The following is a 15322-nucleotide window of genomic DNA, read 5'->3' as shown; positions in this document are numbered from 1 at the left end:
GCGGGGGCAGGAATCCCTTCCGCAATGGTCGAGTCACTTTTGGACACCATGAGGTCCTTATTGACTGGCCAGGGGAGAGTAGCAGCCGCCACCAGTGCTCTCACCCCGTCAGCCCCATCAAACCCACAGCCATGACTAGAGCCAGCACAGCCTGTTTACCTGTGTTCTCTCCAGTATGAGGAATGGAAAAGACCCCTCTTGGAGATAGAAGTAGAAAAGGTGACGGGGATCTATCTGTTAGACACGGGGGCATCATGCACCGTGGTCTACTCAGCTAACCCCATCACCTCGCCTCTCTCTAACGGGGTCCCATACAGTCTGTCGGGGTTCACAGGTATAGAACAGTCTGGCTCGTTTTCCATCCCGCTCGCCATTCGGTTAGGACCGCTCCGCTCCAAGTGGACCTGTGTCCTGATGAAATGGGAAGTGGAGGGTGGAAGAGGGGTCCTGGGGGCTGACATTATTGTAGGCCACGGGATCCTAGTAGATTTGAGGAATCTTTGCTTATGGGGGGCAGGTAAAGGAAAGAACGGAGAGGTAGTAGTAATCCCAGGAAAGGAAGGGAAGGGGACCCTCTGCACCATGAAGCCCAAAGAGGGTTATAACCTCGAGCTTATGGTCAGTAACACTCCACAGGAGTTCCAGGCATTTGTGCAGGCCCACCTGGCCACATTTGCCACTCACAAACACGACTGCGGGAGGGTCAAAGGGTTTGAGGTCAGCGTAGACGGGTACCCCATGGCCCGACTACAAAAACAGGATAACTTCCCCAGGGAAGCAGAGCCAGACATGGAAGCAGCCATGTCCTCGTTAGTACAGCAGGGAGTTCTGAGGCCGATAGCCATCCATGTGAATTCTCCATTATGGCCGGTCAGAAAGCCATACAATTCCTGGAGGGCCACGGTGGACTATCAAGTGCTCAATAGTAACATCCCAGCCTGTGCACCCACAGTAGCAGCAGTTGCCGACCTGATGGGTAGTATTCCAGCATCTGCGACCACTTTCACGGTGCTGGATATTTCCAACGGGTTTTGGTCCATCCCTTTAAGGAGGGAGGATCAGTACAAGTTTGCCTTTACGTTTAAAGGGCAACAGTACACGTGGAACTGCTTGCCTCAGGGCTTCCACAACAGCCCCAGCATTTTCCATCAGTGCATGGCAAACAGTTTGAAGGATTTTAGCCAGCCCAGACAGTTGGTCCAATATGTGGATGACCTGCTCCTGTTCACCGATTCGAAAGAGGAGCATGGCCCACTATTGGCCGAACTGCTGGAGCTGCTAGGGCAGAAGGGTTTCAAAGTGAATCCCAAGAAAGCGCAGGTTGGCCAGCAGGAGGTGAAATTCCTCGGCCTGACCGTGCACGCTGGAGAAAGAGCCATAGATAAGGCTAGGAGAGAAGTGGTACAAGAACTACCGGTCCCCAACACAGTAACGGGTGTGAGGTCTTTTCTAGGGCTAACCAGGTACTGTAGAGACTTTATTGAGGACTATGCAGCCACTGCAGCCCCTCTGCTATGAATCCTACACAAGGGAATGGAGTGGCTTTGGGATGAGGGTTGCCAGGCAGCATTTGTCAGGTTCAAGAAAGACTTGCAGACTGCGCCAGCTCTAGGGGCTATAGATGGGGGGAAATAGTTTTTCCTGGAGGGAGCTACCAGCGGGGACAGCCTGAGTGTTATGCTGCTCCAAGAGCGGCACGGCCGGCTGCGGCCGATGGTCTACTCCTCCAGGATACTCATGGATGTGGAGAGGAGCTACTCCAACTGTGAGCATCACCTTTTGGCCACACATTGGGCTGTGAAAAGATCACTGATCTTCACAGGTACCTCTCCCATCACCCTCCTCACCCATCACACACCCACCCAGATGCTTCTGGACGGGAGGATCAAGGATGGGACAGTGAGCAGTGCCCGCATTGCCCGCTGGACCTTGCTCCTCTCACAGATGGATCTTAGAGTGAAGGGTCTCTGCGAGCCAAAGCTCGCAGTCAACCTGGTATATCCTGGAACAGCCCACCAGTGTTCCATTGAAGGGGTTTGGGAAGTAAACATAGGTTTATGGGCGGGATACATCCCACAGGCCGCGAGATCTATGTAGACGGTTCCAGCACAGTATCTATCTGCTAGCGAGCGTCTCACGGGGTGTGGAGTTTACGACCCAGTGGCAAACATTGCCCTGGCGATTATGCTCCCCAGCACCATGAGCACCCAGCAGGCTGAACTGTCCATGGTGGTGTACGTCGTTACACACCCCAAAATCTTCCCCACCCCCTACACGATTTACTCAGACAGCATGTATAGTAATCTGGAATGTAATGTTTAAGTTATGCACCAGATGGAGCCAAATATTAAGGGTTCACATTCACCAGTTTTTAAGGTAATGGGTCATGTATTCAATGTCCTGGTACACTAGTTTATACGGTAATGTGGCATTGCATTATGGGTATGGCTCAGAGGTGAATCCTCCATCTTGCCATCGTGCAGTAAGAATTGTGTGTCTTGCCTGCAGCCTGTGAGAGATGTTACTCTGCTACACCAGGTAAATAAACAGTTGCGTTTTCTTCCTAATATCTCGCTTCTCTCAGTTTCTGACCTTACCACTCGGATATCACATATTGGCGATGAGGATAAACAGATCACATCTTGAAGAAGAAACAAAAAAGAGCACTGAATAGAGGATCATGGCTGCTACGGTAGGAAAGATCTCTGCTTTTGCTGTTCAGACGCAGACCTGGGATGAGTACTGCGAGGTGCTGATGCATTTCTTTGAAGCAAATGATATAGATGATGTCAGAAAAAGGAGAGCTATTTTGCTCACTTCCGTGGGAAGTCAGACGTATAGTTTAATGAGAAACTTATGCAGTCCTAAAAAGCCTGGAGACAGATCATTTGCTAACTTAGTGGCCTGGCTGAAGGACCATTTCAATCCCAGACCGAGTGAGATTGTACAGCGTTTCAAATTTAATTCACGGAACAGAAAACCGGGAGAGACTGTATTGGATTATGTAGCGGTGTTGAAGAAATTGGCACACAATTGCAATTACAGCAACAACCTGAAAGCCATGCTCAGAGATAGGCTAGTTTGCGGGATAATGGATGATCGAATGCAGTGGAGATTATTGTCCGAGACTGGGCTTACATATGAAAAAGCGTTGGAACTTGCTCAAGCCATAGAGACAGCGAACCAAGATGTAAAAGAAATACAAGGTTCAGACTGGGCTACTACAAAGCAAGTTGCAGGTCAGGTTGTTGTGCACAAGTTAAATATGATTCAGAGACCACAACGTGAGCATGTAAAGGCATGTTATAGATGCAATGGTGATCACCTGGTGAGGGAATGCAGGTTACTGGAGGGGAAAAAAGGACACATAAAACGCGCATGCAGGGCAAAAGCAACCATGGAGGAATATAAACCAAAAGGGGGAGGAAAGCAAAACCTAGGAAGAGAAGTGAAAAAACAGGGAGCACATCACATCAGCGGAGAAGCTGAGAAAGAAGACGACATGTTCATAATGCATAGTATGCTAGAGAACATTCCAAAAGTGGATCCCATCACTTTGCAACTGACAGTAAATGACTCTAAGGTCAACTTTGAAGTGGATACAGGATGTAGCTTAACCATAATGAACAGGGAGGAGTACTCAAAATTGTGGAACCGTGCAAAAGTTCCAGAGTTAAAGTCTTGCTCTATGCAGCTTAAAACATATACAGGTGAATGAGTGGCGACATTGGGTACAGCTACTGTAACTGTGCAACACAGGGACACCGTGGAACAGCTACCTGTAGTTGTAGTATCGGGTTCTGGACCAAACTTGTTAGGTTGGGGCTGGATACAAGAACTTAAATTAGATTGGGGAGCAATAAATCAAATAGAGAGAGGCAAACAGTTGTCTTTGCAAGAAGTGTTGATTGAACATGAGAACGTGTTCAAGGAAGAACTTGGCACATTTAATGGCACCCCAGCTAAGATTTATGTAGACAAGGAGGCACTGCCAAGGTTTTTTAAATAACGACCTGTGCCGTATGCCATGGAACCGAAGGTAGAGGCTGAGCTTGACCGTCTTTTGAGAGAGAACATTCTGGAACCCGTGAAGTGTTAAGAATGGGCAGCTCCCATTGTACCTGTTTTAAAACCGGACAATTCGGTAAGGCTCTGTGGAGATTATAAATTGACAGTAAATAGGGTGTCTAAACTAGAACAGTATCCTTTTCCCAAAACAGAGGATCTCTTTGCGAACCTGGCTGGAGGGAAGAAATTCACAAAGCTGGATATGAGTCATGCATACTTGCAGATTACACTAGGTGAGGAATCCAAGAAGTATGTAACCATAAATACACACAAGGGTTTGTTTACCTATAACCGCTTACCATTCGGTGTCTCATCTAGTCCAGCTATTTTCCAGAGGTCTATCGAGGGTGTACTGCAAGGGATCCCACATGTTTCAATCTATCTGGATGACATTCTGGTGACAGGAAGAACTGACCAGGAGCATCTGAGCACTCTGAGAGAGGTACTACAAAGATTGGATAAGGCTGGGTTACGGCTCAAGAGGAGTAAGTGCACTTTCCTGGGGAATGAGGCCGTGTTCCTGGGACACAGAGTGGACGCCATCGGGCTCCATCCAATCAAGGAGAAGGTACAAGTACTGCAGGAGGCCCCAGCTCCTACCAATGTGACTGAGTTAAAAGCTTACCTGGGACTGCTAAACTATTATAATAGATTTTTACCAAACTTGTCAACAGTGTTAGCACCTCTTCAAAAACTTCTGTGCAAGGAGACACAGTGGCAGTGGAAAGAGGAACAGAGGGTTTCATTTGAACAGCACAAGAAACTGATGCTGTCCTCGGATGTGCTGGTTCACTACAATGCAGAGAAAGACATCATTCTCTCTTGTGATGCTTCACCTTACGGGGTGGGGGCGGTTCTTTCACACAGCTTGGAAGATGGAACAGAAAGACCAATAGGGTTTATGTCTCGAACTCTGACACCAGCGGGAAAAAACTATTCCCAGTTAGATAAAGAAGGGTTAGCAGTAATGTTTGAGTTACAGAGGTTTCACAAGTACATTTTTGGCAGGAAATTCACCATATGCGCCGATCATAAACCTCTTCTATCTCTTTTTAACAAAATGAAAGCAGTACCACAGATGGTGTCACCCCGGATCCAGAGGTGGGCAGTGACGTTGAGGGCATATGAGTATGTCATCGTTTACAAGGCAGGCAAGTACAATGGGAACGCAGATGCCTTGAGCCGTCTTCCACTGCCAGGTACACCTATCCGTGCAGCTCCAGAGGACAGAGTTTTGATGTTGGAGGACACGGACACGGCAATTGTGACCGCAGAGCAAGTAAGGACATGGACCGGTAAAGATCCAGTACTGTCTAGAGTCCGGGGTTATTTGATGAGGGGTTGGCCACAGCATCCGGAAGGGACTGATTTCATACCTTACAGTGTCAGGAAGACAGAGCTGAGTGTGCAGGATGGTTGCATGTTGTGGGGAGCAAGAGTGATTATTCCACAGCCAGCACGATAGTCTATCCTAGGGCAACTACATCAGTGTCATCCTGGAGTTTCGCATATGAAAGCCTTGGCAAGGAGTCACTTGTGGTGGCCAAAGCTAGATGAGGAGATAGAAAATCTAGTCAAGACATGCAGCACTTGTCAAGTACACAAGAAGGCACCAGCAGCGTCTCCTCTCCACCCCTGGGAGTGGCCGGATAAACCATGGAGAAGATTACATGTAGATTATGCGGGTCCATTCATGGGAAAGATGATCCTTATAATCATTGATGCCCATTCCAAATGGATGGATGTTTATCCTGTAAATTCTGCTTCATCTACTGTTACTATAGACTGCCTGCGTAGGAGTTTTAGTAATCAAGGGCTACCGGAGATCGTAGTAAGTGACAATGCCACGTGTTTTGTAAGTGCCGAAATGAAAGAGTTCATGAGAAACAATGGCATAGTGTACGTGACCTCAGCTCCATATCATCCGTCTTCAAATGGACTTGCAGAGAGAGTCATACAAACATTTAAGGAGATGATGAAAAAAAGCGCGGAAGGCAGTTTGGCAACCCAGGTGTCACAAGTTCTGTTCAGCTACAGAATAACACCTCAATCTACCACAGGACTCTCTCCTGCTGTGCTGTTGTTAGGACGTCGACTACGCTCCACTCTTGACCTGGTTCACCCAGATCTAAAAAGGAAGGTGGAAAACCGACAAATCAAAGAAAAGGAGAACCATGATAGAAGGACAAAGAGCCGTAGTTTTGGAGAAGGAGATGCGGTCCTTACCAGGAATTTCAGTTATGGTCCAAAATGGATTCCTGGCATCACAGACTCAATGACCGGTCCAGTATCATATACAGTCATGGTGGGAACTGGTCAGGTAGTCCACAGACATGTAGATCAGATACTGACCAGACATGGGGAAATCGAACTGGAGGTTCCAGAGGAGATGTCGGAGGGCAAGTTGGCCCCCAGTTATCCAAATGCATCGGTGGTACCACCACCACGAACAGAGCCAGTTCCACCTGGACCCCTTCATCAAGAGGAAACCATCGTAGCAGTGTCAAATATTCTGAGTACTGCTCAGGAGCAGCAGGTGGCTCTACTACAACCAAGCAGGGACTTGACTGTAAGATGTTCACCAAGGCCTCACAAGCCGCCAGAGAGATTGATAACGACCTGCTAGATTTGTTCAGTATGGACTATCGTTAAAGGAGTTTCCTTATGGGACTTTTTAAGAATGTTGTTAAGAAATTAATGTTCAACTTAAGAGGGGAGGGATATAGTAATCTGGGATGTAATGTTTAAGTTATCCACCAGATGGAGCCAAATATTAAGGGTTCACATTCACCAGTTTTTAAGGTAATGGGTCATGTATTCACTGTCCTGGTACACCAATTTATATGGTAATGTGGCATTGCACTATGGGTATGACTCAAAGGTGAATCCTGCATCTTGCCATCGTGCAGTAAGAATTGTGTGTCTAGCCTGCAGCCTGCAAGAGATGTTTCTCTGCTACACCAGGTAAATAAACAGTTGGGTTTTGTTCCTAATATCTCGCTTCTCTCAGTTTCTGACCTTACCACTCGGATATCACAGCATGTTTACGTGCAATTCATGTACGGAGTACCTGGACATCTGGTCCCGCCGTGGATACACCTCCGCCGACGGGAGACCCGTCACATTAAAACCCCTGCTGGAAAAGATCCTGGCAGCAGTGGGGGAGGAAGGGGAGGTTTTCATGCACAAGGTGAGGGCCCATTCCTCCACAGAACCCCGCGGCCAGGGCAACCAGCAGGCTGACTTGCTCACCAAGGAGGGTGCCCGCACAGGCACTTTCTGGCACCCATTTGGGTCCAGACCCATGGCGGCTGTCAGAGGTAGGGATGGGACCCAAGGGAGTGCAGGGGTGGCTTTAGCCCTGGACCTTAAGACGGTCCAAGCCAAAGACCCCGTCCTCAAAGCAGTCCTCAGCACTGTAGCTGAGGGAAAAAGGGTAGAGGGTCCGTACGGCACAGCAACCCTCTCCGTCAAAGAGGGTATGCTGTTCCAGGGGGAACAGTGGGTTGTGCCGCAGCAGCACCGGAGGGAATTCCTTCAACTGGCCCATGAGGGCCCAGGACCGGGACACCCCGGGCCTGAGACCACCTGGCAGCGGGTGGAACTGGCGGGATGGTGGCCGGGACTCAGGGACGATTTCCGTGAGTTCTGTGCAGGCTGTCTTGTGTGCGCTGCAAATAACCCCGACCCCCACAAAAGGAAAGTACCTATGGGACAAGTCAGGAGGGTGGAGGGGCCATTGGCAGTCGATGCAAGTCGACTACATTGGGCCCCTGCCCACCGCCCAGGGAGGCTATAAGTATTGCGTAGTCCTGGTGGACGTGTTTACCAAATGGGTAGAGGCCTTCCCATGCAGAAGAGCCACAGCTTTGGGTACTGCCAGGATCCTGGTCCGGGAAGTGTTCTCGCAGTGGGGACTACCACAGTATGTGGAGTCCGACCAAGGGAGCCACTTCACCGGACAGGTGATGCAGAACACCCTTATGCTGTTAGGCATTGAGGGGAAATGGCACGTGGCCCACAACCCCCAGTCATCAGGGATTGTGGAAAGAATGAATAGGACCCTAAAAGAAAGGTTGAGGAAGGAAACGGTGGACTCGCCCCGTAATTGGGCCGCGGTCCTACCGTTGGTTTTGATGGGGTTTCCGACCAGCCAGTCTAAAAGCACGGGGTACTCCCCATACGAGCTAATGACTGGCAGGGTTATGCGGACCCCCACCCATGTACTAGCCCCAGTGCTCAAGGAGGGTCAGCCCAGAGAGGTAAACCTGGACAGGTTCGCCCGAAACCTTTCTGAGCACCTGAAGCAGGTCCACGAGCAGACGGCTGGGAACATGGGAAGGCAGCATCGGTTACTCCGATTGCTGCTTGAACCCAGAAATCACCACGAGTGGGAGGTAGGAGATCAGTTCATGGTAAGAAACTATGCCCGAGTAGGGAGTTTGGAACCATTATAAATGCGGCCCTACAGCATTGTAGATAAAGCCAGCCCCATGGTATACGCTGTTAAGATGCCCCGGCGTACAAAATGTTTTCATATCAATCAGTGCAAGCTGTTTTGACCTGAGAGGGGAAAACAGCCAGTTGGGGTAAGGTCTGAGGATAAAGATCCTCAGCCTGCAGCAGGAGTGAGTTCACAGACTGCACAGGCAGGCACTATAGCTTGCTTAAAGGGAGGGGCCATCCCGCCCATCGATTGGGAAACTCCCCCGCTCTTCTGAGATCCAGACGAGGGGGAGGGACCAGAGGGCGAAAACCCCACCCTTAACCTAGGTGTAGAGGGGGAGGAACTTGAGGCCGATAACCCCACCCCGGACCCAGCCATGGGACCTGGGGGCAGAGACTCTCAGTTCGCAGCAGCAGCCTGCGAAGAGTTACCTGCCCCTAGCCCAGGCTCGGGAGAGGTCAAGCCTGAGGGAGCAGTGGTTCGGGTTAAAGGCCCATCGGCCAAGAAAGCCCCACCCGCCAAGGCCCCCAGAAGGTCCCCACGGACGCTCCAGCCGAGAAAGCCATGGTCACCAGCTCTCCAGTTACCAAGGGCTGCCCCTCGAGTCAGGGGGAGATCCAAGGACAGAGGTCCTCAGCCAGCAGCCACGGGCTGCAAGGGACCAACAGTGCAGGATGGTGCGGCCACGCCGGACGTAGCGGTGTGCCGCAATCCAACCAGGAATTAGCCTGGCCGCCTGGAGACGAGCGGCAGATGTATATAGTTTAGGTAGTTTAAGTTTTGGTTATTGTTAAGGTTCAGTATTTAGCTTAAGTTTGGGTGTTTTAGCTTAAGTTAAGTAAGGTGATGGGTAGTTTTAATTAAGCAAGGAACCTGCTAAGAGTGCATATATTTGGGTCGAGGTCGTGGGACCCGATCATGCTTCACCAATCCAGAGAATCTCTTGGGGACCTGGCTGCATGTTTTTGTATCTTTTTGCAGAGAGGATTTCAGGATGAAGGGGAGTGGAATCCTATTCGCCCTGTTTGGGATACGCGTCGGAAGGTGAGGCGATACGGAAGACTCCCACATCTACGAGTGCGCGGGAGAAAAGGCTCTGGTGGTGACTGCCGGGAGCAGCGAACAAGGCATGGAGGGACCTGCTGTCTACGCCAACGAGGGAAGATGGCCCGGGTGGTTGGGATCAAACTCCACCCGGTACTCCAGCCAGACCGGATTCACCTACGGGGAGGCCTCCCTCCCCTGCCCCAGCATACAGGTTGTGGCCTCACGGATCGGGGTCACTGAAGGGAAACACGTGTGCCTGACTTGCACAGGACAGATTCCCCTGAGAAGATGGTGGTGGCTCAGGAAGCTGAGCACGGACATGGGGGATCACACCGCCAACTGGGAACGGATGGGAAACGACACCCACCGAACGATCACCGGGACCCAGGAAGGGACGAGTGTATGTTGGGACAAGTGGTGGGAATCGGAACAGGGGATCTATGTCTGTATGTGGGGGTCGAAAAGGGCCTGCCCTACGGGCGTATCTATCATCTTCTCTGCAGCCTGGCAGGATAGGGGAAGGGGGTAGAATCGGATTCCCACCTACACACATGCATAATCTCACGGTAACCAGCCCCAGTTAAAGCCACTGAGCTAGTGGCGCGCGCCCGAAAGCCCTTGTCCACGACTCAGGCAGCAAGGACACACCGAGAGGGGTGCCCCACCACCACCAAGGGACCAGGGAATGGGCTGGTATTGGTGCCTACGGATCAGGTACAGTACCAGGGGGTGCACTACGTGGTAGCCTCCGTGATTTTAAATCTCACCGAGGTACATTTACCAGCGTGGTGTCCCAAAGAAACAGAACAGCTATACCAGGCCCTATTAAAGGACATCTTCAAGAAGTTCTATGAGTTCGATTTCGCCCATGTGGACAAAACCAAACTGTACACCACACACCGAGAGTTTTTGGGTAATGCAGGGAGGCAAAGAAGGGGAGTATGGAATGATGCTTTTACTGTGTTCAATACTGGGTCCTCTGTCATCAACAGTTTGGATGACATAGAGCTACAGACCCAGATAAGCGGTTTAAAAACACAGTTAAGGAAGATATTACTGGATGAGAACAAGGTAGTGGGCTCGGAGTTGCATGAGGACCAGGCCATGACGGTCCATTTAAAAGAGATCATAGCGGAGTTGGAAAAGCACGCAAAGACGATAAATGCTCTCATAAGGGACGACAGAAATGCTTCTGACCAGGCTGCGCAGAATGAGGTGTGCGTGCTATACGGGGCGTGGTTGCTGGGCGAGGGCCGCAGTAACTTGGAGGATTTAAAACAGGGTTTAGTCCCCTCGTGGATCAGCAACAAGCACCTCGCAACCCTCCACCCATTTGAGAATGCATTAAGCCCGTGCCAACTCCGGCTAGCTTCCGAAGCCTACCCAGTCCCCGTGGATTGTGGATGGTCCAACCACACGATCATGGGATTAGTAGTTAGGATGCTGGGCATGGGTAGGACAGCCCGACCCGCACCGGTATACAGGGTGGAGAACATTGGAGTCATTCAAGGGGGTGCACACATTTGTTTCACAGCGGTCCCGCCTTACATCATAAAGTGGGAGCACGCTATGACAGGTACTGACCTCTCAGGGTGCCGGAGCCAGGGAGCACACATAATCCTGTGTCCCCAGCACTTGAACGCCTATTCCAAACCGCAGTGTGGGTTCAGAGCTGCTGGCGCGAAACCTATAAATTGTACCATGGAGGCAATGGCACAAGGCCATGTTCCCCCGCAGGTGACATATATAGGAGGTGGGACATATTGTGTCACCGCCAGCGCGTCCCACTACCAGCATGGACAGCATAGCTGGTGTCCAGTTAGTGACAGCAGTTACTGTTTTAAACCCGAGGCAGAAGTTCAAGTGGCCCAGGAATGAATTGTCCCCATTCCTGAACCCTCCACTGTTCACCTCACTGTGAAGGAGAATTTTGCGAATTTGCAAAAGTACGTAGCGCACTTTGCCACGAGCTAATAAGATTAGAGAGAGTAAGATAGATAAGCTAAATACGTGGCTTGAGCAGTGGTGCAAGGGAGAGGGATTTAAATTCTTGAGGCATTGGAACCAGTTCTTGGGGAGGAGTGACCTGTACCAAGGGGACGGTCTACACCTGAACTGTGAGGGAGCCGATGTCCTCGGGGTAATATTTTCTAGGACGGTTCGGGAGGATTTAAACTAATTTGGCAGGGGGATGGGAACCTAGGTAGTGGAAAAGAGGGAAGTCATATGAAGTCAGAAATAGATGGTAGAAAGGTGAGAAGCAATAAGCAAAGGAGAGAAACACAAAGGGCCAAACTAATTCATAATGAGAGTGTGAAAAAAGCAAGCCTGAAGGCTTTGTATCTTAATGCTAGAAGCATTAGGAACAAGGTGGATGAATTAGTTGTGGAAATAGAGGTAAACAAGTATGATTTGATTGGGATTACAGAAACGTGGCTGCAGGGTGGGCAAGGCTGGGAACTTAACATCCAGGGATATACAATATTTAGGAAGGATCGGCAAAAAGGTAGGGGAGGTGGGGTAGCATTGCTGGTAAAGGAGGGGATTAATGCAATGGAAAGGAAGGATATTAACTCGGATGAAACGGAATCTGTATGGGTAGAAATGAGAAATAGCAAGGGGAGAAAAACGTTAGTGGGTGTGATATATAGGCCTCCAAATAGTAATATGGAGGTGAGGGAAGGCATAAAAAGGGAAATTAGAGAAGCGTGCGATAAGAGCACAGCTGTCATCATGGGTGACTTTAATTTACATATTGATTGGACTACCCAAATTAGTAAAAATTCTGAGGAGGAGGAATTCCTGGAATGTTTTCGGGACGGTTATCTGGACCAATATGTCGAGGAGCCGACTCGAGATCAGGCCATTTTAGACTGGGTATTGTGCAATGAGAAGGGACTTATCAACAATCTTCTTGTACGAGGCCCCTTGGGTCAGAGCGATCATAATATGATCGAGCTCTCAGTCGAGATGGAGAGTGAGGAAATTGAATCAGAGACTAAGGTCCAGAACTTAAATAAAGGGAATTACGAGGGTATGAGACGGGAATTGGGTAAGATTGATTGGGTGGTGTTTCTGGGGGGATTGACAGTGGATAGACAATGGCAAGCATTCAAAGATAGAATGGAAGAATTCCAGAACATGTTTATACCGGTTTGGCATAAAAATAAACCTAAAAAGGTGACTCAACCGTGGATAACGAGGGAAATTAGGGACAGCATAAAATAAAAAAAAAGGGCATATCAACTGGCAAAAAAAAGCACCAGACCGGAAGATTGGGGGCAGTACAGGATACAGCAGAAGAGGACAAAGGGATTAATCAGGAAGGGGAAAATAGAATACGAAAGTAAACTTGCAGCAAAAATAAAGACAGACTGCAAAAGCTTTTATCGGTATATCAGGAGGAAAAGACTGGTAAAATCCCAAGTCGGTCCCCTGCAGTCCGATTCGGGAGAATATATAATGGAGAATAAGGAAATGGCAGACCAATTAAACTCATACTTTGGTTCTGTATTCACAAAGGAGGACACAAATAACCTCCCAGGAATATCGGCAAACATAGGGACTAATGAGAGGGAGGAGCTGACAGAAATTAGTATCTCTAGGGATATGGTGTTGGGTAAGTTGAGGGGACTGAAGGCCGACAAATCCCCGGGGCCTGATAAACTACATCCTAGGGTACTTAAGGAGGTGGCCCTGGAGATAGCAGATGCTCTAAGGATCATCTTCCGGAACTCCATTGACTCGGGAACAGTACCCGTGGATTGGAGGGTAGCTAATGTTACCCCAATATTTAAAAAGGGGGGTAGAGAGAAAGCAGGGAATTATAGACCAGTAAGCCTTACATCGGTTGTGGGCAAAATGCTAGAGTCCATTATTAAGGATAAAATAGCGGAGCACTTGACAAATGGGGAAAGGATCGGACAGAGTCAACATGGATTTACAAAGGGTAAATCGTGTTTGACTAATCTGCTGGAATTTTTTGAGGAAGTAACTGGTAAAATAGATGGGGGAGAGCCAGTGGATGTGGTGTACCTTGACTTCCAGAAAGCCTTCGATAAGGTTCCACACAAAAGATTGTCATGCAAAATTAAGGCTCATGGGATTGGGGGCAAAGTATTAACGTGGATAGAGAACTGGCTGGCGGATAGAAAACAGAGAGTTGGAATAAACGGCTCGTTTTCAGAGTGGCAGGCAGTGACCAGCGGGGTGCCGCAAGGATCTGTCCTGGGACCCCAGCTGTTCACAATATATATAAATGATCTGGATCAGGGAATTGGATGCAATATTTCCAAATTCGCTGACGACACTAAACTAGGAGGAGGGGTGGGCTCTGATGAGGATGTCAGGAGGCTACAGTGCGATTTGGACAGGTTGGGGGAATGGGCGGATACGTGGCAGATGCACTATAATGTGGATAAATGCGAGGTTATCCACTTTGGGGGTAAAAACAGGAGGGTAGATTATTATCTAAATGGCAATAGATTGGGAGATGGGGAAGTGCAGAGGGACCTGGGTGTTCTTGTGCACCAGTCACTGAAGGAGAGCATGCAGGTGCAACAGGCGATTAAGAAGGCAAATGGTATGTTGGCCTTCATATCAAGGGGGTTCGAGTATAGGAATAGGGATACCTTACTACAGCTGTACAAGGTGCTGGTGAGACCGCATCTGGAGTATTGTGTACAGTTTTGGTCGCCCCATCTGCGGAAGGATGTTCTTGCCATGGAAAGAGTGCAACGGCGATTCACCAGGCTGATACCTGGAATGGCGGGAATGACCTATGAAGAGAGATTAAATAGTTTGGGCTTGTACTCACTGGAGTTTAGAAGATTGAGAGGGGATCTCATCGAAACATATAAAATTATGGCAGGCCTGGACAGGCTGAATTCAGAGAGAATGTTTCCAATGGCCAGGGAGCACAGAACCAGGGGCCACAGTCTAAAAATAGCGGGCAAATCATTTAAAACAGAGATGAGGAAGAATTTCTTCACTCAAAGAGTGGTGAGCCTATGGAATTCCCTGCCACAGAGGGCTGTGAAGGCTAATTCAATAAATATTTTCAAGAGAGAATTGGATATATTTCTGAAGGCTAAGGGGATTAAGGGTTACGGAGAAAAGGCGGGGACGGGGTACTGAACTGGTAAGATCAGCTATGATCTCAGACGAGGATCAGCCATGATTTCATTGAATGGCGGAGCAGGCTCGAAGGGCCGAATGGCCTACTCCTGTTCCTATCTCTATGTTACTATGTTACTTTGGCTACAAAATCCCCCCTCTCCCTGAACACCTTACTAGAATACTCAAGGCTGTTATAGTTTCACAGAAATATTTTTACACTCTAGAGCTGAAAACAATAGAGATAGGGGCTAAGATATTGGATATTGTGATTCCACCCTGGTGGGACATTTTCAATAACATAGATGTCCCTTCGTGGATCAGACTGGCTTCCCACATCCTCGTGGTTTGCCAGTTAGGGATAGTGTTGTATCTAGTTTGCATTCAATGTAAGGGAAAAGGTCACTTATTAGAGTTCCGTAACCAGAAGATCTGGAAGGAACATTATGTGAAGGTGGAAGGAGATACGCCCGTTTAAGTCTTTTCCTCGTATTTTGATTAAAGATGATGGGTTTTTTTTGTGTTTGTTGTTTTTAATAAAGGTTTTTTTGTTTTTTGTGATGCGGTTAATAATGATGTATGTGTACGAAGTGGTGCAGGGGTGTTCGACCCCCTCCATGCTTGGATGTGTGTAGAAGTCTGTAA

This window comes from Somniosus microcephalus, chromosome 5 (assembly GCF_052327205.1).
Source record: "Somniosus microcephalus isolate GS21.2 chromosome 5, FLI_Smic_1.0, whole genome shotgun sequence".
Classification (NCBI taxonomy): domain Eukaryota; kingdom Metazoa; phylum Chordata; class Chondrichthyes; order Squaliformes; family Somniosidae; genus Somniosus; species Somniosus microcephalus.
The sequence above is the reverse complement of the archived record's forward strand: the minus strand, read 5'-3'. Positions refer to the sequence as shown.